The following is a 22,524-nucleotide window of genomic DNA, read 5'->3' as shown; positions in this document are numbered from 1 at the left end:
AGGGGGTACAGGCAAAAACAAGGCCTCCTGCAGCAGTACATTTATGCCAAAGGAACCCCGCCAGACGTAATTATATTACAGGAAACCAACTGCACACCTTCGCTGAGGGGCTATACGTGTCAGGAAGCTCGCCGTACGGCGACCCTCGTAAGCAAGAAATTGGTAGCCACAGCACACGACGAAATAACGGACACTCGGATCGACCACACGATCACAGAGATTATACCTAAAAAGAAAGCACAATCCAAGAGCACCTTTATTATCAACCTATACAGCCCGCCTAAGCAGAAGGATGGGGACTTTAGCAGGCTTTTTACAGAGGCTAGAAAACTAGCGGGCAACAACACCCTAATAATAGCAGGCGATTTCAACGCCAAGCACCCAAAATGGGGTTACAGCAAAGACGATAAAAAAGGAAGAACAATCAGCGACGCTGCAGAGCAAACGGATTGCGATCTCCTAACTGACGAAACCCAACCAACCAGACAGGGTAACAGCGTCAGCCCAGACACTTGCCCCGACCTGACTTTTGTGAGGGGCGCCAGACAGGTCGAGTGGGAAAACCTACTCGAAAACCTAGGAAGCGACCACTATATACTGAAAACCAGCATCACAGCCGAAGACACAAAACGAAAAATAGGCAAGACCCGTCTCGTCGACTGGGACGCCTTCAGGGCCCACTGTAGACAGATGCAAGGAGGCGACATTGTATCTGTGGGGGAGTGGAGCCAACAGCTCAAGGAGGTCCAGGAACTCTACACCAAAGAAGTGGACCGAACCGAACACGCCCCGGAGGTGGATAAGCGACTCCTCAAGCTATGGGAGGCGAGACGCGGACTCACCGCACGGTGGAAAAGACAAAAGCTGAACAGGAAGCTCAAGACCAAGATAGCTGAAATCACCAAGCAGGCGGAGGAGTACGCGACGCAGCTGGCCAGACAAGGATAGCAGCAGTTTAGCAACGCGCTGAACGGCACCCTGAGCACGGCCAGAACGTGGCAGATCCTCAAGTCCCTCATGGACCCAAGCAAAAACAAGTCGGAGAGCGGCAAAGCAATACGAAGGCTGGTGCACCAATACACCGGTACAGATAAACAACTACTGGAGGAGGTCCGGGTCAAATGCTACGGCAACGACCAGGTCGAGTGTTACAAAGAGGAATATCAAGGCGAAGAGAACCCCGTCATGGACAGGCCCATAACCAGGGAAGAGGTGGTCGATGCGATCAGGTCGGCAACAAGAAACACGGCAGCAGGAGCAGACAGAATCCGCAATTCACTGATCAGAAACTTAAGCGACGGAGCTATTGACCAGCTCACCGCGTACCTCAATAAACTATGGCAGGAAGGAACAGTACCCGCCGAATGGAAACACGCGGTCGTGGTGATGATTCCGAAGCCCGGTAAAAAACTACAAGTGGAAAACCTCAGGCCGATATCCCTCACATCGTGCCTAGGCAAGATGTACGAACGAATAATAACGAAGAGAATTCAGTCACACCTGGAGAGAAACCAACTCTACCCTGATAGCATGTACGGGTTTCGAGCCCACCTGTCCACGCAAGACGTACTCCTCCAGCTAAAGGAGGAAGTACTTGAAAAAATGCCGAGAAGCGGAGAAAACGTTGTCATGGCCCTCGACATCAAAGGAGCCTTTGACAATGTAAGCCACGCCGCCATCATGGAAGGCATAAACGACACGAACTGCGGAAGGAGAGCCCATAACTACATCAGGGCCTTCCTAAGCAACCGAACAGCGACCGTAGGGCTAGCCGAGCTGCGAAGTGACGTCTTCGCCACACCCTGCAAAGGAACACCCCAAGGCTCAGTCATATCGCCGGTGCTCTTCAACATGTCAATGCTAAGACTGGCAAGAAAGCTCAAAGAGATCCCGGGTATCAAACACGCCATGTACGCCGACGACATAACCGTGTGGATCACCCAAGGATCGCTAGGAGAAAAACAACACCGACTACAGGAAGCCGCCACCTGCGTAGAAGACTACGTGAAGGAGAGGGGCCTGAAATGCTCGACCGAAAAATCGGAGCTCATCAGAATAGGGAGACACCCTACCCAAGCCCCACTGGACGTCGTCCTCGAGGGACAACCGATCCCGGAGAAAAACATAATCCGCATTCTGGGCATGTGGCTACAGAGTAGCCGCAAATGCAGCCACACCATCACCCTGCTCAGGAAAGCCACGGAACAAGTAGGAAGAATGATCAGCCGAGTATCACAAAGAAGATACGGAATGAAGGAAGACGACACCCTAAGACTCGTAAACAGCCTAATCGTCAGCAGGGTCACATACTCGCTGCCCTACCACGCAACAACAAAAGCGGAAAGAGAGCAAGCCGACTGTATACTAAGGAAGGCCTACAAGATCGCTCTGCACCTACCCAGGAATACGTCAAATGAAAAATTACTCCAGCTCGGAGTCAGCAACACCTTTGACGAGCTAGCAGAGGCTCAAATGGGTGCGCAATTGACGAGGCTCAGGGGCTCCCCCACAGGAAGGGCGCTCCTAAAAAGGCTAGGTCGGAACGCAAGTGGTCTGGCTGACAGATACACAGAAGTTCCAGACGACCTCAGAAGAACTTTCAACGTGGGACCCTTACCTAAAAATATGGATCCCAACCTACACGAAGAAAGGCGGAGAGCCAGGGCCGAACAGATAAACAGAAGGCTAGGCCAATCCGAAAGCACACTATACACAGACGCTTCTATGTACGCAAGAGCAGAGAAACGCACAGCCGCGGTAGCGGTGGTCAACGGTACAGGGGAAACTATCCCCTGCGCTTCAGTAGGGGTGTCAGGGATAGCAGAGGCCGAAGAAATTGCCGTCGCGCTAGCGATAGCCGAAGGCTACAGAAAAGGTCGCTCCCTAAATATCCTAACGGACTCGAAAGAAACATGCAGAAACTATACGAAGGGCAATATCAGCGGCACTGCCCTCAGAATAATCAGCGAGGCGGCAGCCTCAGCTGAAAGAATACCCATACAACATATAATCTGGGTGCCAGCCCACGCAGGCGTAGCAGGAAACGAAAGGGCGGACAGTCTAGCTCGAGGGCTCACTTACCGAGCAGGCTTATCGATCGTCTCGGAGTCACGGCTACTCATATGCGAGGGGGGCTACACAGAGACCCTACAACTATATAGGGGAATCAGAAAGAGATATCCATCACCACACAAAGCACTAAATAGGGAAGAGGCTGTAGGATGGCGTAGGCTACAGACGAACACCTTCCCTAACCTACACACATACAACAAGATATCACCAACGCAATTCAGACCAGACTGCCCCTGGTGCGGCAGTACGCCCACACTCTATCACATCACCTGGGAATGCAAGAGAAACATAGCATTCCACAATCAACAAACACCGAGTGCGGAGCAATGGGAGAGCTGTCTCTTCAGCAGCGAGCTTGAGGTCCAGAGGGCCTTGGTAAAGCACGCAACTGAAGCGGCACAACTCAGTGGAGCCCTGGACTGAGGGCCCACTCTTGCTTGAAGACTCAAGTCGCCAGCACCCAAGCAAGACGACCAGGAAGTCTTCATCCCCGCGAACCTCTTGGAAAGAAATAAAAGTTTTCTCTCTCTCTCTCTCTCTCTCTCCATTTACCTACACGTGTTTCCTCACTGACTTCATTTTTTTCTAGCGACTTCATCTACTTCTTCGCACTTGTTCGCTTGTTGTTAAACTTGTTAGCACTATTCTCCCGCGGCAGAACAACGAGTGCGACTACGCCTTTGTTCAACTTTCACCCGGTTGTGTTTGGCGATGAGCCGAACTTCACCCGACATGCCAAATGTGTTCGGCCATTTTTTTACACTCCATAATAATTCGGAAGGGGTTCTTGCTGCTGGTGCTACTAGATGTTGGTGCTAATGATGATTTGGCGCCCAAGAACAAACTCTTCCCATGGTTTTTGAGATTTACCATTCACTATTGAGACTTTGATGTCCAGATGCGAAAAAAGTGCCTTCCTCTTATCACCTGCCATCATAAACCTTCAGAACAAGTGCACGTTGTGATATGGAGTTGTTCCTCTATATGCAGAAAAAAGGCTCACTCACGGGCCATTTTGATTTAGTTTTGCACATCGAACATAGCCAAAAACATGCAATGCTCCAGAAAAAAGCCAATATGGAAGACTGGGCGAGTTGGTAGGTAGTCATTCTAGAAAAAACAGCGCACACAGGACAGGGACCAAGGGAAGAACCGACGACACGAGCGTTTTTCCTCCATAAAAACGCAGCCGCCGCGGTCGGATTCGAACCCGGGAACTCCGGATAACAAACTGCACCATCTATGAATTTCAAAACTGCAGGGTACATTGCTGCCTGTTACTAAGTGAAGTTAACCTCTACTGATGTACACAGCTGACTAGAACCTCCCTTGAAAGTGGCGTACGCGTAGGAGGGGGAACAGTGTCCTTCTATATTTCAATAAAAAAGAAAGATGACAAGAGGTGCTACCTGCAAAACAGAGCTGACTTCTATGCACAAACCCTCAAAGCACACTAATAGCCTCATCAGTAATACGACGAACCTTCAGCATTAAATTCTGAAATATCAGCATTTCCAGCCAAGTTAAGGCGAGAGAGTAGAATTTCCACCGTCTATTCGAAATGTTTAGTGCACCCCCGAAAGTTAGGAATTTAACGCTAGTGCTGCTCTCCTGCAGCTGCGGGATTTTCATATATATTATACTAAACCGGCGCCAAAAGTCAATCAGAATCAGAATTGAATTGTCTTCAGTTCTGCGCGCTTTTTAATGTCAGTCCATGCCTTTTGCGCTGCTTTTAGGCGTTAATATGCACCAGTTACTGCAGGCCAAGATTTTGTTCATACTTCGTACGTGGTCCTGGCGTAACAGGTGACCTATACAGACGTCGCCACGCATTAGCGACGAATAAAGACGTACGCTTTCCTTACCTGGTGCACCCAGAACTTGGTTATAGGGGCGCTCCACATCAACTCTACCATCTTGTGAAGCGGTGGGTTCATCTGAAACAGTGTGCTTTCTTGAGCAGCTGTACCTCCTGTATCGTAGCGGTCATATTTCCTGGAAAATACACGACGATGGCTGGAGTAAATGCATTGCAAAATTCATAACAAACGGCATAATAATAATAATAATTGGTTTTGGGGGGGAAAGGAAATGGCGCAGTATCTGTCTCATATATCGTTGGACACCTGAACCGAGCCGTAAGGGAAGGGATAAAGGAGGGAGTGAAAGAAGAAAGGAAGAGATAGGTGCCGTAGTGGAGGGCTCCGGAATAATTTCGACCACCTGGGGATCTTTAACGTGCACTGACATCGCACAGCACACGGGCGCCTTAGCGTTTTTCCTCCATAAAAACGCAGCCGCCGCGGTCGGATTCGAACCCGGGAACTCCGGATAACAAACGGCACCATCTATGAATTTCAAAACTGCAGGGTACATTGCTGCCTGTTACTAAGTGAAGTTAACCTCTACTGATGTACACAGCTGACTAGAACCTCCCTTGAAAGTGGCGTACGCGTAGGAGGGGGAACAGTGTCCTTCTATATTTCAATAAAAAAGAAAGATGACAAGAGGTGCAACCTGCAAAACAGAGCTGACTTCAAAAATTGTAAAGACGCCTAACGCTATAATCCTGATCAATGGGTTAGGTATAATTTTTTATTAATGCTGGATTCCTTTCTTCCGTTTAATCAGTAACACTGCGGTAAATAAATAGTTACTGGCTATTTACAGCTGTTTGTGAGGCGTGTCCTGATGATGTTTAAAATGAATGCCTTCAAAGAGAAAAATATACGAAAATAGCACACCCAACATTTGTCCGCCATTGCACTACAGTAATGCATTCAAAACGGTGCTGTTACTTCGTCCCTCGTGATTATGTCTTAAAAGCAAGAGTAAGAGTCTCTTCCTTTTCAGACCAAACAGCGAATGTTCAGGAGGGTTCACAAAACCCCAGCTTGAAGAGCATTTTACGGAGACACGTGATTTTAGCTCACGTCCCTTGCTTCATGCCATTTCTGTTTGGAACGATATTCCCGATACCGTGTCATGTGTCTCCATCACATATAATGATGTCTTTCTGCATCGCTTTTATGCAGATCATCTTGCATAACGTCACAGTTTCGTTTTGTTCTTAGTATTTACCACCATTTCTATGTTTGGTCGAATAACCCGTTTAATAATTGCTCGTGGAGGCGCCTGTAAGCAATTCTGTATAAATGAATAAATTAAAAAGCGTGAAAGACCGCTGCAGGAATGCAGAAGCCGTGAAAGCCTCTTCCACACTCGTCGCCTCTTTTCCCTTGACTATAGTGGCGTCTAAGCGCTTTTTTGTCGTTCGTTCGTGGTTTTCCGCATTTTGTCTTTACATTTCGTTTTTTTTTACTTTTCCATTAATAAACACTTTTTTAAACCAGGTACTCTTTCTAACCTCGTTTTTTTTTCGTTTTTTACGCTTTCGACGACCAAGGCTGTTTTCAAGTCCTCGAACTACATCGACGTCCATGGTTCTTATTCGCCTCTAATTACTCAACATTAACCAAAGCTTGTTTTTTGATTAATTATCGTTCAATAACAACATTTAATTCAATTCCAAACCATCATCCGGCTTCGTAAGGCATTTTTCCACAGTTTCGATGCCCACGACTGTTTTGAGATCGACCTACAATATCGGCGTCCGGGACTATTTCGACGTCTAATAGACTTTTTCGCCTCTAATTAATTAATTACTCTACATTATCCAAATTTCACACGCATCGACGTTTTATCATTCTTTATCACGTACAATTATTTCTTACTCGTAACTCTTCCTCAAACTACGCAAGGACAGCCGTCACGTTCTGCGTCCACTTTATACGCACACGAAACCGCGAGCACAGCCAAGTAATGCTTTCGCATTAATAAATAAAAACTAAGTTACTTCCTACGACAAAAAAAATTGGAGGAGACACTAAAGCTCAGCCTTGAGGGTGTGACGCGATAGCGTAATGAGTTATTTCCCATACACGCAGAAGGTCATTCTCTAAATTATTAGATACCTATATTCGATTCCTAACCTAGACCAACTTGCTACTCTTTTTTATTTGATAATCCTTCAGGGATTTTTAGCTCACGGCCAACTCCTTCGACGCCGCGTAAACCTGATGCTGCTGACGCTACGTACGCTGAAACGGACGCGCGGAGAGGCAAAACACGTAGCAGCGCTGCCAGGCGTCTTGCCGAAATGCGCGGGACTCAACCTGCAGCGATAGTTCGTGGGCAAATCGTTCTCAACAAACCCGATGCCACGAACGCCAGCCCTGCTTATGCGCCGAACGAACTGGCAGCAAGCCGCAAACTTCGTGCTGAACCCACCTTGGATGTGCGCTGTGTTCGCCGCTAACCGCGTGATTCCTGCGTGCCCGCACGGCCCCACTGCGCCCGAACGAGACGAGCGGGAGGAGCTGCCGTTGCGCGCTTTCTGGCGCAGTGGCGTACATAGCGAGGAGGAGGGAGTGGTTTTATTGGGTGCCGCCTGATGGCGCTACGTGCGCGCTGAGCGAAGAGGAAAAGTAGCGGAAACGTAGTTTGCTACTCGCTTAACTGCGATTTCTGTAATTTTCATGCTCATGATTGCTAATATACACCACAGTACGCGTCTCTTAGGCACCCTTCTAAGACAACACCGTATTCACTTAACGCGCCTTTGTTCATTCTAAACCACCAAGCTGGCGTAACGGAGACAATGGGCAATTTTTTGTAGCGACCACAGCAGCATAGAACATCAGATGTCGGTTGTTCAGAGGTTTTGTGATGTAACCGATAGCGTTGTTAATCTGGAAAGATGTGTAGGCCTTTCGCATGGGAACTTAACATCAGCGCCTTTGTTTAATGCAAGTGTAAAGTGGTCACATGTTCCTTCCAATACCTAGGTGTTTGTCTTGACAAGTATCGAGATAACGATGAATTTTGGAAGGAGAAAATAAAGAACTGTCAACGCGTACATAGAAATGGTCGGGAAAGTAACTGTTCATTTTCGCGCGCAAACATATGTAGTGTGTACATGGTTTCAAGTGTGCTATTTGTTGCAGGTATTTTCGTGCTCTCGGCTTACCATTCAAAAGTTTCATCGTCTCTTCGCAGTTTTTGTTTGGCAGTCCTCATGGGAGTGGACTAAACATGATAATTTATTTCTGTGTTTGAGGAAAGGGGGTCTTTCCTTGCACACTTGTATCTGAGGCAAGTGGTGTCAAGATTTTTGTTTCTTCGAGATCAAGACGACGCTTTCTTGCGGACTTTTATTCAAGTCAGGCTTCAGAATAACGGCCTGAGGGGCGAGTTGGTGCATGATGAAATGAACGGTTGCGCAAATCAGGACACAGACAAGAAAGAGACACTACATGCGCACACTACCAACTGTTTATTCTACGGAAAGGTGGCATATTTAAACAGTTCTGCTCAAGCGTGATACTCATCCATTATCACTTCGAACCCAGCACGTGGTATGAAAAGCCGCTACATTCCGGTTTACAGACTATATACTGCAGATTAGACTAACAGATAACTCTGATCAAAAGAATTTAAAAAAAACCGAAACAAAGGAGCCATCTCTAAGCAAAAGCAGTGTTCAAACAATCGTAGAAACAGCAGAGTCATACTGCAGAAGCAAAAGCAGTCAGAAACCAAAAAAAAAACAAAATATAAAAAGTTAAAAACCAATAACAATCGTAGCAAAAACAGAGTCAAACATATGAAGCAAAAGCAGTCAGAAAAAGAAAGATAAAACCAATAAAACAATTAACAACCCACCTAAACAAACAGCAGACGGCCGCTAGAAATGCTAGGCTGAAAAGTAGCACAGAACATGACGTCACAAAAAACTGTCTAGGAAGGAAACTTCATTTCTACGGAGGAATACCGAGGCGTCGCTGACACATGTGCTTCCTTTCTTCCTTGTGCTTCCTTTCCGACAGCACAGAATACGATCGTATCCTCTGGTGTCGGAGTGGTTTATGAAATCCCACAGACGTGTGGAAGGGTCTGTATAGGCCAGACGGGTCGCTGCATTAACGACAGGGCACGGGAGCATGAGAACACGTTAAAAAGCGGAGGCGGGTCAAATTTGCCTCCCCATTGTCTTAGAGGCGGCAAGTGTGAGGCGGTGCTTAACGTAATAAGGACTCTGGGCAGGAGTCGCGACCAGTGGCGCGTGAAATACTTGAGGCCTTTATGATAAAAAAGAAAAGAATAATCGATGCTATATTATTGAATTCAAGAAAGCATTCGATAAAGTTCCCCATTCTCGCTTAATGACGAAACTTAGCCGGCTTAACATACATGAAAAAATTGTTAATTGTGATCTCAAGTTTTTTAACCGATCGCTACCAATTTGTTTCCGTAAATGATCACTTTTCCGCTTTAGCACAAGTTTAAATCTGGCGTTCCCCAGGGATCCGTACTTGGCCCAATCTTATCTTAATTTACATTAATGACATCAGTAACAACCTGACCTCAACAGTTCGATTGTTTGCAGATGACTGCGTGCTTTACAGACAAATTATTACCTGTGAAGACGCTAATATTTTACAGGCCGACCTCAACAAAATTTCACTTTGGTGCGAGCAATGGCAAATGGAAATTAATGTTTCTAAAACAAAAACTATGACATTTACCAGAGCCAGTAACGTTCACTTAAGTTCATATTTTATGAACAGCATATGCATAGAGAATGTGTATACATTAAAATATTTGGGAGTCCATTTAACTTCTAACCTTACATGGAATGATCACATTGATGAAATAATTTCGAAAGCAAATAAAACACTTGGTTTCATTAGGCGAAATTTATATTTAGCAAATCAGTCAACTAAATTATTAGCTTACACAGCTCTAGTTCGCTCAAAGATTGAATTACGCTTCCATAATATGGAATCCAAATCAGACTTACCTAATAAACAAGCTGGAATCTTTACAAAATAAAGCAGCACGCTTCATCACTAAAACATACTCTAGAACATCAGCATCACGGCTATCAAAAAGTCCCTCCAATTACGTCTCTAGAAACACGACGACTGTTAGCACTACTTTCCCACTTCCACAGATTGTATCATGCCCCGTCATCCTTTACAGCATCCCATATCAAACCCCCACAAAAAATTTTCCCCCGCCTTCGACCATCCCTTCAAAGTGCGTCCCATGTTTGCGCGTACGAATCTCCTGCGACAATCACCGCTCTTTCTAGCTATTCATCACTGGAATAAGCTGCCAAAAGAAATTGCTTCTATACGTGATCATGACTCATTTGTAAGTAATTTGAAACGCAGTTTTACGCATGATGGGTAAAAGCAGAATTTTATGCCTTTGAACGCATTGTAAGTGTATCTACATGCTTTGTACGGAGTGTTGTTGTTGTTCTTTTTTTTTGTATGCATGTATGCAATTCTCTCTCCTTTTTTTCTTCTTATATTTTCTTGTTGTATTCGGTGATCCTTACCCCGATGTTCTATATTGCCTTGCCCCCCCCCCCCCTAATTGTGTTTGAAATATCCTCTTGTTAACCCCCCCACCCCCCCCCCCCTATGTAATGCCCATAAGGGCCTTTAGGGTATCTGAATAAAAAAAAAAAAACCTGATGTAGCGGCTTTACATACACGTGCTGGGTTCGAAGTGATAATGGAATGAGTATCATGCTTGAGCGGAAGTGTTTAAATATGCCACCTTTCCATAGAATAAACAGTTGGTAGTGTGCGCATGTGGTGTTTCTTGTCTGTGTCCTGATTTGCGCAACGTTCATTTTATCTTTCAAGTGTGAGGGTTCCTTCGGCTTTGCCAAACTATGTTATTTCCCCGCATACGGGATGCGAAACAGCGTAAGTATATTTTTCAGAGAACTGATCTATGCTTTCTGGTTTCTAAATGCTCTGTTCAGTTTGTAACACCTTTCAAATGTCACGCGTAAGAAATTGCTAAAAGATTTGCTTGACTGTGTCTTCCCCGAGCCAATGTATCGATCTTCTGCATAGTGGAGGCCAAGGAGGAAATGCTTTAAAAGAGTAAAGAAAATTGTGGTGGCAGCGGGTGTGAAGACTTTATTCAAGCTGCACACTGGTATGTTGTCGGTTAAAACATGGATGAAGGAGAAGGGGTTGCTTTTACCATGGGGGGGGGGGGGGGGGGGGGGGGTGGCTGACTGCTTGTGTCACAAACCAGAGTCAATAAAACACATCTTTTATTGATTGCTGGGATGCGCTGCTCTTTTGGAACGGCTCCAGTGTACAATAAAGAAAGACTTACCCCTCGACTGCGTATAGGTTACGATTTCTGACGTTGAGCCGCATCTTTATAAACACGATTCAATTTTCCTTCTTGGCCTGCACAGAATTGGGCGAAGCAGGATGGCTGTACGACACTGCGATGAAGATCCGCGGTCTGTCCGAGATTACTTCAAAGAAAACATATTTAAGCTGCGTGAAGTGTACAAGGAGCTGTGTTTAAGAGATGAAATTATCGAGTTGATCGAGAGGTGTGATCCTTGAAAATGATTTGATTTTCTCACGGGAGTGAAACACATGTCCGCTTTTGATCCTTGAGAACTGCAGCGCAGAACGTGTTTGTGATCTGTTGTATACTGTCGAAACAGGCAGTAAAGATAAAAAAAAAACAGCTGGCGCAGCGGAGTGGTTAGCGTGCTCATCTCGCACTGCGGAGGCCCTGGCTCGATTCCCAACTCGAGCAATTTCCTTCGCGGGTTTTATTTATGAATGCTTCTGGAATTTTTCGCTCACGGCCAACGCCGCAGAAGCCGACGACGACACCGGCTTTTTTTCAGAACGGGGCCCTTGACGCTGTCGCGTTAATTGAAGCAGGCACTTAAGCTCTGCTTTTAAGCGTATGGCGGGATAGCTTGCTTGCTTGCTTTGTTTTTCTTTCTTTCTTTCTTTCTTTCTTTCTTTCTTTCTTTCTTTCTTTCTTTCTTTCTTTCTTTCTTTCTTTCTTTCCTTCTTTCTTTCTTTCTTTCTTTCTTCCTTCTTTCTTTATTGTTTCCTTAGACACAGTATAAAAGGGGGTCGAGGCTAAAGGCGTCCACGCACCTGACAAAGGCCTCGGCTCCCTTACACAATGTGAACAAAAAAGATAATAATGTTCGGACAGGCAGTCGATGTTGCAATTGTAAGGGACTAGTCTTTGCGAGAACAGCATGTCATCACAAACACTTTTGTTAGCTAACAAGAATAAAAGCGCAACAACACGATACAAAGAAGGAGGAAACCGACAGGACAGGCGCTAAAAGGAGGAAACCGACAGGACAGGCGCTAAAGAAGGAGGAAACCGACAGGACAGGCGCTAAAGAAGAAGGAAACCGACAGGACAGGCGCTTTTGTGTCGTGTTGTTGCGCTTTTATTCTTGTTAGTTATGAACCAACATGCCCCGGAGAGTGTTTTACTTTTGTTAGCAATACAATAATAAGTATAAAACAATGCAATAATTCAAGGGTAAATAGCAACATGTCTGCAACAGGAACATAAAGCACAACAAATTGGTTTCACACCAACAGTCACCGCACAATCACGCGCAACCATGATTTTGATTGGGCAGCCGAGACACTATGGCAGTCTTTTAGACAGTACAGAAAATTGCGGGTAATGACAGGGACATGGCAAGAGAGAATACGAGAACGCATTTACAAACTTTTGCAATAATTTACGCTAATGAAAATTTAATATCACTGTTCACAAGAAGCTTCCTGCAGTATTTTTTTAAAAGCCTGGAGACCTGTATCGAAGTTCAACTGTAAATATTTGCTGTTCAACGCATTAGTTATTTGAAAACCCAATGTTTGCCTTCCGTAGTTAGTTCTAACTTGTGGCATTTTCCGTTTTGGGTTACGAATGGTGTAAGAACTGGAACTATATACTGGGTAAATACGTAGCTTGTGTCTATGAATCCATTGAAATAGTTTGAAGAGGTACACTTGGTCAGCCTTTAACATATTATATTTGATAAGTAGTGGTTGTGTTCTCAAAGACTGCTTATGACCTTTGTAATTTTCCAGTATGCGTAACATTCATTTTTGTAATAGGTTAAGTTTGTAGTAGTTAGTACTTGTTGTCGTACCCCAAATTAAGACGCCATAGCTCATTTTGGAGTATAACAGGGAATAGTATAAGGTTTGTTTTAAGCGTCTGGGTATCACATGTTGTACTCTATATATACATCCAATGGTGCGAGACAGGGTTAATTTAAGATTATTAACATGGGTATTCCATGAGAGGTCGTGGCTGAACCAGACACCCAGAAATTTTTGTTCAGTAACTTGCTCCAGCGAGCGTCCTTCAAATCTAATGCTGCCTGAGTTGCAGTCTGGTTTATTTATTGGTTTAAATATTAAGAACTTAGTTTTATTTATATGTAGACTCAAGCGGTTACTTTGAAGCCATTTTGATAACTGTTTTAAATAATCATTAGCAGAGTTCTGCAGATCCTAAGCATACTCTCCGGTGAAAAAAAAAAACATTAGTATTGTCTGCATACATTATAATTTGTAGGGATCCAGGTATTACTATAATATCATTTATATAAATAAGGAAAAGGAGGGGTCCCAAAATGGAGCCCTGCGGAACGGCACGTTGCACTTCAAGTTTGTTTGAGGACCAGTTATGGATGCACACATATTGATAACGTTTCTCCAGATAGCTACGAATCAGTTCTAGCGCCACTCCTCTAATGCCATATATTTCTAGTTTTCTTAGCAGAATATTATGTTGAACAGTATCAAAGGCTTTGCTTAGATCAAGAAATAGGCCAAGAGTAAGCAATTTTGTTTCTATCTTTTCAATTATCTTATCCTTGATGTCAATTAGCGCTTGCTCTGCTGATTTTTTTGCTTGAAAACTGTATTGGGATTCTGTTATCACGCGATGTTTCTTGAAAAAATCGCTTAACCTGTAGTTGATGACGTTTTCAAATACCTTCGAAAAAACTTAGAACTGAAATTGGTCTATAATTACCTAAATTGGTCTCACTACCGCCTTTATAGAAAGGGGTAACTTTTGCAATCTTTAATTCATCTGAGAATTCTCCGCTAAGAAGCATCTGGTTTATAATATGCGATAATATAAGGCTTATCAAGTGCGAGACATGCTTAATAGGCAAGGCTTTTAACCCGTCATTACCGCAGGCAACATGATTTTTTAAATTTCCTATTATTTCTTCAATTTCATGAGGTGTTCCAGGGGTGAGCATAATGGAGTGTAGCAATCTGTTTACACGTATGTGGTCGTCTGCACTGTCATACTTTCCTGAATAAATACCTGTTTTGATAAAGTGCCGGTTCATTGTGTGTGCTAGATCATTCCCACTTAGCACCACATCGTCAACGCAGATTTTCTTGACACTGCAACCAGGTTTGTTTCTTGTTAATATGTTATTCAACATATCCCATGTCTTTCTGCTGTCATTTTGAATATCCTGGAATTTATTTTGGAAATAATTATCCTTAGATATCTTGAGATCAGAATTTAGTTTGTCTCTTATTTGTTTAAATTCCCTCAATAAACATGGGTCTCGTTTCTTATTGAACTCTTGAAATTTCCTGTTTTTTCTTTTATTCTGGTATAGAGCTCACACGTAACCCATGGCTTCCGAATCCATTCGGGCTTCTTACCACTTTCTCTGAGCGGAAAGGCCACATCATAGCAGTGCTTAAATATATTAAAAAACACTGGTACGCCAGTGTAACACTACGTTGCTTGAACCCGTCATCCCAGTTCTCTTGTTCTATAAGGTTGTGAAACCGCATCAAAGCTTCGTCAGTTATTGCTCGATACAAAATTTTCTCCGGTGGAGAAGCGCTTTTTTTGCCAAAAGAAAAACCCAAGCAAAAGACCGGTATATGATCACTGATGTCATATGACAGAACACCGGCTTTAACATCTGTATCATACACGCTCGTGATACATACATCAAGACACGTGGCAGTATCTGCTGTGACCCTAGTTGGCGGCGTTATCAGGTTAGCACAGGTGTGGAAATTCAGGATGTCACGAAAGTCTCGTGCATATGCACTATCTGATATCGTGTCGATATTGACGTCACCGAAAATCAAATGATTTGGTAGCATTCTTCAAAGCGTACAGCGCGTTGTCGATGAATTCAATAAATTTTGCTGTTTTGCCTGCGGGCGGTCTGTAGATTGCGCCAACAGTGAGGTTCGAGAATTTCACGAACAGACTTTCAATACCTTGATCGCATCTGGTCATGTCGCTCAGCACTTCATACCGTATTTCTTCTTTCATAAAGATTGCTATGCCGCCGCCTCTTTTTATTTCCCTACTAAGGCTCACACACTTGTAACCAGGAAGGTGCGGTACCGTGTCTGCCTGTGTTAGCCAGGTTTCTGTTAACACTATTGATGAGAATTTAATGCCTAGTGACTGGAGAAGCATTTCAAGAGTGTCCATTTTGTTCTTCATGCTTCGCGTGTTTATATGCATATCTGAAAACTGTCTTTTGTTCGAACTGAAGTTTTGGTTAAAAGCTTGACAGTCGTAATACTGGCAAATAATTTTTCCCGCCATATTTTCTCTGAATTGCATCCAGCAGATGCGGCACCAATTTTAGTTTATTTTTTCGAGGTCAGATGTTCTAGCAATCCTGATGACATCGGCGCCCTCGTCTTTCCGTGCAAGAATTTTTCCTCCCGCGCACCACACGAACTTCCATCCTGCAATTTTTTTTGGCAATTGCAGCTCCCAGAAGCCTTTCGTTCAGAATGGTCAAATGTTCATTCACATATACCGGACAAGATTGTCCTCCATAGTCAAGCTCCTTGGTGGTGATCCTTTGTTTTTTGCTCTTTTGCAGGACTGGATTTCGCTTGGTGCGCTGGACAAAACGCACCACAATGTTTTTCTCTTCTGAATTGTGCACAGGGACACGATGGCAGACATCGATATCAGTGTCTGTGATTGGTTCGCCCAAGAAGGTGCCAATTTTCTTAACGACATCAGTTGCATCTCCCTCTGCTGGAACACCCTTGATTTCCAGGTTATCAGATCTCTGTTGCTGCTCTAGCTCTTCAACTCTATCACTCAATCTGCGGTTCTCGGCTGTAAGTTGGTCATTTCTTTTCACTAACTCTTGAAATTTTTTTTCGCAGTTCTTTCAGTTCTGTTTTAATAACATTGACACCATCGCATGTGTCACTGCAGAATGTCACGCTGTCCTTCAATGTCATGAGGTCCGCTCGAAGTTCGCGCTTAAAGTCATCAAGCGCCTTATAAAATTATTTGGCCTCCTTACTCATACTGTGACAGAAAGTGGAAATGGCGTGGGTACAAAGAAAGTTGTTCGTTGTACACTGTCATTTTCAAGCAATAAGCGCGACACGCATGGCACTCGTCGTGTTCGGCAACAGTGCACAAAAATAGAATGTTTTTTTTTATAGAAAAAGTGCAGATAACCTCACCTGCATATAGTAGTAATGATATTAGGTCCGTGTTCACTGTGCACTGTCGCCGAACTGAGGAAGCAGCTGGAAGTCGTCCCTCTTAAGTAGGCTGGTGGGGCGTGGCAGTCATGGCGAACTCCTTTGCAGAGCACGCATTCTCCAGAAAAGCGTGGGAACGCTGGCCCAGAGCGATGAAGTAGTAGCTGCCTTCGCTGTGCGATCAGCCCTCTTCAGGAATCCGTGACAGGGACTGCATATAGTAGTAAAGATATTAGGTCCGTGTTCCCTGTGCACTGTCGCCGAACTGAGGAAGCAGCTGGAAGTCGTCCCTCTTAAGTAGGCTGGTGGGGCGTGGCAGTCGTGGCGAACTCCTTTGCAGAGCACGCATGCGCCAGATAAGCGTGGGAACGCTGGCCCAGAGCAATGAAGTAGTAGCTGCCTTCGCTGTGCGATCAGCCCTCTTCAGGAATCCGTGACAGGGACTGCATATAGTAGTAAAGATATTAGGTCCGTGTTCACTGTGCACTGTCGCCGAACTGCGAACGGCCGTATATGCGAAACTGGTCCTTCTTGACACTGATAGATCCTTAAGAGCTCTCATACCACTACTGGCGCAGGGATGCAGCGTTGAAGCAACGCACCACTGCCCTGCGATAGCAAGTGCTTCCACCGATGGGGCTTGTGCGAACCAGGTTGCTCTTCTTAAGCGACCAACCAATAACCTGACTACCACCTGCCATAGTTGTCAGTTTTCTCACAATAAGCTCAATGAATTTTGATCACACCACAAGGTCGCGTGATCTAGGTGGCCTATCAAGGATGCTTATTCACCCTTTGTGGGACAATGGGACACATACGTCCCACTTTGTTCCGCAAGCTAAAGGGCTCGTAAGTGACAGTGGGACGCAGCAGCCGCGCTTATGCCGTGCCCCTACCTGTTTCAAGGTTTCAATGATTTGTTTAAAAATGGTTTCAGCCGCGTCCACTACATGAGGTAGGGTGTCGAGACCTTGAAACTTTGTTGTTTTCTGTCAGGCGCGTTGCAAGTTTGTCTTTGTACCATGCGGAAAAAAGCAAAATCAAAATCCCCCGTGAGTGATTCCTTTCTCTAAATACAGGGGAATAACTCTAGAGACAACGTGCACTAGTCCCGAAGATTTGAGATGACAAGATGACAAGTACTTGAAGGAAACCACTTTGTCTTTAGCATGCTGAAAATAGTTGGACATTTCAGAACTGAATATTGAGTGATAAATCTGAAACATCATATGCAGAGTTTCTTCTTGGGCGTCAAAAATCAATAGCGAGAGATTGAGAGCTGTAAGCAGCAAGAAGGCCTTCCTCATGAACGTGGAGGGTAAAAAACGGCCAAAAATATTCGGCGTCTCGTGTGAAGTTCGGCTCGTGGGCAGTTGGCGTTGCATGACGGCAGAAGAAGAGCGAACAAGTTCAACAACAGGCTAACAAGTGCGAACAAGTGCATGAAGCGGTAAGAAGAAACTAACTCGATGAGAAAACACATATAGGTCAATAGGAGAAATGCGTCCTATTTTTATCCCCATCTATTGTCAACAAGACAAATATGTTCCTATTTTTCCACAACAGTTTGTACTTAAATTGTGACATTTCTTGAGAAGCTTTTTTGTGCTCCTCGTCAGCTGGTGCAATAAAAAATTTTTCATCAGTGTTGCAAAAAATATATGCTGTCCTACAAAGGTTTAAGATTTTTCTCACTTATGGCGTTGACGACGCCTTTGCTCATGAGGCCATTGACGACGACCACATCCGCGAGTAAAATAAGCTGTCTGTTGTCAAGAAGGTTCCGAGATTTCTGGCCTTCTTGCGAGCCAACTGGAAATCTCTGGCCTTGCTAGTTGCTGGCTGCGCGCCATAAGACGAAAGCAGCTCACGAAACAGTGGGAACAGAAATAATGCGAAAGAAACGAGACGCACAGTTCCGAGGTTCGTGCATGGTTAGAGATTAAGCAGGGTGCGGTACGTAGGCGTGATTTTGTAGCACATGAAAAAATACCAAATCAGGGGGCACAAGGTGACATGGAATCACATCATTCGAGGGCAGGCTGCTAGCTAGCAGAGAGATGGTTGAAAGAAATGGGGAAAATTATTGGAATAAGAAAGTGTTCAGTTGCTTGTACACGAGAATTGTCAACACATAGTTAAGAAAGTTAACTACAAAATTTACAAGCAAATTCTTAAACAGTGGTAGGGGAGCAGACCAGGAAAAAGAGATTAACAAAAGATGAAAGTAAAAAAGTCGAGCGCATTATACGTTGAAGCAGAAAACAGCCGAATTAAATATTCACGTTATTTCTAGAGCAAGCTCTTTGATTTTCGAGGACGTGGCGGGAGTATTGTGGACTAAGACTTACCGAGTCAAGTACCATGGGGTTTATTTATTGATGTGCAATCCCAGTCAGGTAATTTCGCAAAGTGGGCATGCGGAAATCAAGATACGAGCACAATATCCGTAAACAAAACAAAGGCTGCTACTAATTATTACGCAAAGAAAAGCGATCAGCAGTGAAGAAAGACAGTGAAGTCCGTGCAACATAACAGTAGTCATGAAAAATTAACACGAGCACATCAAATATTGAGCGAATAAATTAATACCGCTCGCAAAGAGCATCAAGGCAAGAATAATATAAATTCATAGCAAGGCGGGAGTCAGGAGTGTAATACACCAGAAACGTTGCAATGACGCTCAGGCGTCGAGTGAATGATCTCGGGGAATGCTCTTAGTGAGACGACTCCACTCCGTTACACTCGCTGGCAAAAAAGCGTGATTGTGAGAATGTGACGGTCTTTTAATGTAGCCTGAAGAGAGAAGGTGAATGGATGATAAAAATAGATGGTAAGAATGTGCACCTAGAAACGCGATTCCTTCTGGTTATAGATACTAGAGCAGCTCTAATCAACAGGTCAAAAGTAATTAAAGTCTCTAGCTATCGTAAACTAAGGAATTGGTTCTTTTGTACTATTTGAATTTTAAAAACGTTTTGTTTTGGCAAATATATCCCGAATTACTGCCGCAGAGTCTCATACTGGAAGGACAGCCGATTTCTAAGGTAAAAGACAGACTGAGGTAAGGAGAGTTTGATGTACCCCTAGAGAAATTAAGATTGCGTTTTTGAAAACGTAGAGCAGGAAGACGAGGACACAGAAGAAGCGCTCGTGTTGTGTCGTTGCCTTGCTCAAACTTGCCCAGTTGAGCATAATTAAGATAACAATTCGCATTCCTGAAAACTTGATCAATGCTTTAATTCTATTCAAGCCTGTTAGTGAACTATAGGCTTGAATATGGAAAATGCAAAAATTTTGGACAGAATGTTAATAGCAAAGGAATCACTGATTATAAGAGGATTTCTATTGCGAGTTACTTGCAGTTACACTGTCTGAATGGCATGAATGATGGTTTATCATTATCCCTCTAGAAAAAGGTATATAACGGCTGTATCTTGCCGGTACTCATCTATGAGGCAAAAACGTGGAGGCCAAAGGAAAGGGTTTAACTTGTTAAGGGACACGAAGAGAGCAGTGTTTGTCGGTAGTCAAAATCAAGAAGAAATAGGTTAGGGCAGGGCAAGCAATGCGATGATAATATAATTTTTGGTCCTCAAGAGCAACGGTCTAGATGCCAAGAGAAAGCAAGCGCAGCAGTTAGTGGCAGAAATGTAGGTGGGTGAGTTTAAAATGTTCGCGGGGATAGGGTGGCGGCAGCTAGCACAGGCCACGGTTAATTGGGGTATTATGGCAGAGGCCTTTGTCCAGCAGTGAACAAGGGCTGATGATGATGATGAACTGATGCGTGAATGTGTTCTTTGAGCAATTGACGACTGAGAACGCACAAGCACGTGAATAAAGCAGCTGTGAGTGGTGCTCCGTCCCGTTGCCCTCCAGTGTGGCGTGTGTAGTCGTTTTGGTGCCTTTAAATGGCTAAAATGTACAGCTACTAAGCCACCCAATAAGAAGCTCTCTTGAGAAGTAAGGAGAACCACATTTCTTCGCTCTTATCTTTAGAAGCACGAAATCTAGCCCACAATACAAGAACCTGAGAAATTGGCTGTATTTGCCTCCTAGTATTCAGCATATCGGAACCCAGTCGGTTTGTCTGCCGGGCTCATGTCCTCAACTTCGCCACAACACAGGCTGGCAAGATGAGGCGATGCTTTTTTCCCAGGCGACGCCAGAGCAACCGAACAAACTGTCCGCTTGCTGTGTAGCGGTATCTTCTGGCAATAAACAGAAATAGCATTGTGGGAATCATGCACAGTGATGACGCATGCATTTTAGATGACACCCAAAGATGAATAAAGTCACGTAGTAGTTAAAACTCAATACGCTACAAGATTTATTCATATGCAGTGACGTGCCCGGAAAATACCTTTCTTTGTAGTGCATGTAGCATGAAACACTTACGCATAAAATATAACTGTACTATACTCTAGTGTAATATACAAAGATTCGGGGATGAATGCCCTAGATTGCTGCGTAGACTTCATACGTAATGCAGTGCACCGGAAATAGACATTTTTACAGTGCGTGTAGCATAAAACGTTTACGCATAAAAATAACTGAACTATGAACTCTCATAAAATAAGAACATTCGGGGATAAACACCGCGGAATGCTAAGTTGTACCGTATTCGCAGCCTAACGCAGCATCTAACGGGAACAGAACTTCACTGTGGATAACGTCGCTCAAGTAGTCTCCCGCTGTGCGCTAGCACGAAGTAATCAACGCGGAGCACGGCTATGTTTAGGCATAGAAAGCTGAATTTCGGGAGCTCAGTGATGCAGCCCACGGCTGAGCCGGGACGAAGCGGCCTATCTCACGGCAGCACGCCCACTCGAGCTCCTCAAAGTTCGACAGAACTTGGTTCTGTCCAGACAGTTCCGGTGCACAAAGAAAAGAAGCTGACTGGGTACGTTTATCAGCAGTAGCAATGCAAATTTCACTCGTGAGTCTAGCGTTCAGTCGATAAATGATTAAGAAAATTTATTTTCACGGCTCCTCATGAGAGTAGGTGACATAGCTGCTGTCAGCTTTTAAACGTTGCTTTCGTGCACCTTGCAGTCATATATTTCGGAGAAGGAAGAGGAAAGCACCCATCGCTAGCAAATGTTGCACGAGCCTCAATATTTAGAAACGCACCGCTCGGCGTGTTCGCTTAATGAGCGTACCAAGGCGCTGGCAGCACTACGATCTACGAGAACTGTTATTATAGAATTCACCAATGTCCCCACGTACCAGTCTGTGCTCATCAGTCGTGACGCTGGCTCAGCGATCGCTGCTCCCGCATTTGCTGCCGACAATGCCGGCTCCTCGGCGCTTGGACCTTCTTGTTATCCGGCCACTCTAGCCACTTCAGCCCTCAAAAGCATCACACGCTTTGTGGAACTGAGGTCGCTGAAGTGCACGCCGGAGCACTTTGCGACAACTTCGTTGTCTGGCCCGGGAATGGAATTCATCGTAACGCTGGCAAGACGCCGGTGTAAACGTAAACTAAGCGACGGTAGCGACAGTCCGTAGGTGCCTTCAACGTACGGCTGGCGGTAGCTTTCATTTAGGCTGCTGATAGACCGCGCCACTAGCAGCCAGACATCACGGAGTCTGCTTTTACGTCATGTTTTACGTCACATTGTCCTATAATGTCATCATAGAGCACCGAGTTTGAATCAGAGCTGTGGGAATAACATTTTCTGCTTCGAATCGAAACCTCCTAGACATAAATGCATATTTCGCTGCTCTAAATGCGGCAACAAAGCCATGAAATGCCGAACTATCGGAAATTGTAAAGAAAAAAACTTGGTAGAACTTTCCTCGGTGTCCATTTAAGGTTCCCATTGTGGAGATAATCCGGTGCTGCCGGCGTAGTCGGCGTTGTGAGCGATAAATATGGTGCGTAGAAGGATCACCCGGAAAAGCAACATAGCTGTGCAAACTAGGTCACGTGAACTTGCGGCGTCATCACAAGCTGTCCGCCTGATTTCGAGCTGACTAATCACCTTGGCAGGTGGCAGCTAAATTAGTGATTGGTCGCGAGAGGTTGCTCGTGAAGGGCAAC

This window comes from Amblyomma americanum, chromosome 4 (assembly GCF_052857255.1).
Source record: "Amblyomma americanum isolate KBUSLIRL-KWMA chromosome 4, ASM5285725v1, whole genome shotgun sequence".
Taxonomy (NCBI): domain Eukaryota; kingdom Metazoa; phylum Arthropoda; class Arachnida; order Ixodida; family Ixodidae; genus Amblyomma; species Amblyomma americanum.
The sequence above is the reverse complement of the archived record's forward strand: the minus strand, read 5'-3'. Positions refer to the sequence as shown.